Raw genomic sequence first — 4,124 nt, 5'->3', positions numbered from 1 at the left:
TATGTGACCAATAAACTGGTTTTGTGTACGTGTGTGTTAAAATATGTTAATGCAATTGGAAAGCACCCATTGTTGAATGAGAAATTATTACTAACAGATATGTTATATGTCAGGGTATATATACATTAGACAAACAAAGAGCGAGTGAACAGTGAATTCGCAAATGTGTACGTCACAGAAAATGCGAACAGAACGTTCGTAGCATTTTAAGCATGTATATACACCAAGTGAACAAACGGTGAATGAAAGGTAAACAGATATTTTGCAAAAAGTGATACATCCTAAGCGACCAAGCAGGAATAACAAATGTAAAACATGTTTACGTTGTTAGTTTGCTAATCTTCGCAAAATCGCTGTTCGTTTGTTGTTGTTAGCCATTTTTTCGCATAGTATATATGCACCTTTAGAATGCTACAAACGTTTAATTTGTATTCGGTGCGGCATACACATACAAATTTACTGTTCACTCGCTACTCGTTCGCTGTTTATTTGCCTACTAAATATGCATCTTAACATTGTATGCTGCTAAGTTCCTTTATGTTTACGATGCATGGTGCAAAATAATGCATAAAATGTTACATAACTTTTTGTTTATTATTATATAGATATTGCTTATTTTACATCAAAAACATTTATTTTGTTACGTTTAAACTATAAATTGACATAATTATATGTGTTCACAAGGACTGTATTTTTTTCATTACGATTAATGGTGCAAAATGATGCATAAGATGCCATATAATTTTTTGTTTATTATTATTTAGATATTACTTATTTTATATAAAAGACGTTTATTTTCTTACGTTCAAAGTTGACATGGTTACAAGTATTCACAAGGATTGTATTTTTTAAATTGCAATTAATGGTGCGAAATATTGCGTAAGGTGTCATATAATTTTTTGTGTATTATTATATAAATATTGCTTATTTTATATAAAAAACATTTATTTTATTACGCTTAAACCATAAGTCTATATGGTTAAAAGTGTTCACAAGAATTATATTTTAATAGTAGTATAAAAGTATTTGTATAAAACAAATATTAAAACTGTGATAAAATATTTGCCATAATATATAATTATTGTATTTTGTGTAATTCTATTTTGTATAATTTCAGATATAATACTAATGTCTACATTATATTGATTGTTTAATATACATATGAATTAGTATATCGGTATAAAATTGACTTACTAAACATATTTTATACTAACTATATATTTATTGATATGCATATTAAGTAATCAGTGGGTGCTTTCCAGTTGCGTATACTGTGTTACACAAAACCAGTTTATTGGTTGTATATTATCTTACAAGTTATTTTAGATAATATGTGACCAATAAACTGGTTTTATGTACGTATATGTCAAGATGTGTTAAGCAATTGGGAAGCACCAAGTATAAATTTAGTCATTATTATTATCAGAAATATTTTCCCAGATATATCCCGACTATCTACCATAATTATCACTAATATATCTGTAAAATATACGTGCGATATATCTTCCGGGGTTTTCCTGTATACGACAATAATCAGAGATCCCAGGAATATCACACAAATATATTTCACTACAATATGCGATATCTATACGTGTTCGTAACTGCGGACATTAGTGTATCCTAGTAATATCCCTCACATATCCACGACTTCTATGGGATATCTGTAGGAAATTGCAATATCCCGGCAGGATATCTTTAGGAGATTCCACAGATTTCCTTTTGCTGTGTGGGATAGTACATTCGGAAATATCGCAGTAAACATCAAGTATTAATAACATCGCACACAGCATCAACATATTTCAGAAAACTTTCAAAATCTTTAAATGAAATACAAAACATTTTAAAGAAATATTTCAGACATATTTTAGATATCTTTCAGATGCATAAAATGTCCGCTTATGATGTATTATCTGAAATATATCTGAAATATTACTGATATGTTTAAAAAATATATGGGAAATATTTCAGATACTTCTTTTTATATACAGAAACTCTTCGTATTTGTACATTTAGAAACTGTTCGTAAATGTCACAGTGTTTCTTAAATTTTACTTGAAAATCTTAAGATTATTTGATTCCAATGTTACATCACATTTAAAAATTATCACTGCCCTTATAGAAATTTAATACTGATAAGTGATAAATTTGGCCAGTCACAATTACTGTTGTTTAGTAATTTTATTACTCGTTCGAGTAATAAAATTACTATTTATTACTGGTCAATTTATCACAGCCAGTAATACTTCTCTATAATGGTAGCACTGGTGGGATTCGAACTTGGATCCTGAGGCACCTCTAGATTATGAGTCTGTTGCTTTAAGGAGCGTCTACATTGGAAGTAAACAGTAAGAAGTAGGAAGTAAGAGTAAGAAATTACATTCGACCAATAGTCGAATGTGAGAAGAATAATCAACTATGATTGGTCAATTTTTAGACATCCTTTAGACATTATACCACTTCTTTGATCGATATAAATGTCTTACATTTTGTCTATATCCATACAGAACAAATATCCGAAATATATCTCATGGATATTCTATAGATACCGCGATATCTACAGGATATCCGTGAGATCTATTTTGGATTTTGTTCTGTATAGATATGTATTATAATTAACACAGTAATATAATTTCTTGATAACATGATTTAACAAAAAGGTATAATTTTAATAAAAATTATACCATTATAATTTTAATAAAATTATATTTTACCATATTAATTTTACCATATTAATTTTAATAAAAATTATATTTTTTGTACTTCTGTTGTTAATTTAACCCTTAGGTAATCTAGGAAATGAGATCTACAAAATCCCGCACATTTCACTTTATTATCTTTAAATTTTTATAGTAAAAGATTTTTTTTATTTTTAATTATTATTTAATAGATAAAGTCATAAAAGACTATAAACTTTAAGTAATTATAATAGAGTACAATTAAAAAAAAAAGAGAAATACATCTAATTGTATAAGATTTAATTAAATTAATTAAATTTATAAATAAATATATAAATCAACGCTTATTATAAGCGATTTTTGAAATATTTTAATGAAAAAGCTTTTGATGAAACGTTTCACAAATATTTCTAAATTATTTTAACGTTACATCTTAATATAATTTCCAAGTTATCTTTCGGAAAGCTTATGAAAGATGTTGTGCTGTGTTGTGCATAAATATATAAAATATCCACATTCACACAATAGCTACTGGATATTCACACTAGATATCCACACGTTATCTATCCATTCATAACTATTGAGGATATCCACTAGATATTCACACGTTATCCATGTACCCATCCACTCAATAGCTACTGAGGATATCCATTAGACATCCACACGTTATCCATATATCTGTATCCACTCAATAACTATTAAGAATATCCACTAGATATCCACACGTTATCCATATATTTATATCTATCCAATAGCTACTGAGGATATTCTCTAGATATCCACACGTTATTTATATATCCATTTCCACCCAGTAGTTACTGGGGCTTTGCCGATATTATATTTTGTTAAATATAATTTCTTCAAAAAAATATTTGTTAGATTTTAGAAAACATGTGATAAATATAAAGTAATATTTTTTAAATTTGTAAAATAGCTGTAAAATTATGAATTTCTAGATAAGAAGAAATGATTTCTTTAATTTAAAATATCTATGTATAAGAATAAATAAATAATTTCTTTACACTCATAAAAAGAAAATTAATTTTTTAAATGTAAAAACTGTGTTTAAATAAATATTTGCTTGTTTTAAAAGTAAATGAAATACAGATAAATCATTTTATAAATCTAAATAAATTATTTTTCTAACACTAAAAGTGTCCTTTATGTGTCTCAAATTAAAGTTTCTTTTATTATCAAAAAGCAATTTATTTACAAAATAATTTATTTGTATTTTATTTACTTCTAACAAGTAAATATTTTTTGAATATAATTTTTACATACTTTTTAAACATACTTTTTACATTTAAAAGGATCCTTCTCTTTTTTTAAATAAATTGTTTGTTTTCATACTTGGATATACTATATGTATACTCAAGCGTCCATATATATATATATATATATATATATATATATATATATATATATATATATATATATATATATATATAT

The sequence above is a fragment of the Odontomachus brunneus genome, unplaced genomic scaffold (genome assembly GCF_010583005.1).
Source record: "Odontomachus brunneus isolate Ranch 3 - 2012 unplaced genomic scaffold, Obru_v1 Obru_scaffold_277, whole genome shotgun sequence".
NCBI lineage: Eukaryota > Metazoa > Arthropoda > Insecta > Hymenoptera > Formicidae > Odontomachus > Odontomachus brunneus.
The sequence above is the reverse complement of the archived record's forward strand: the minus strand, read 5'-3'. Positions refer to the sequence as shown.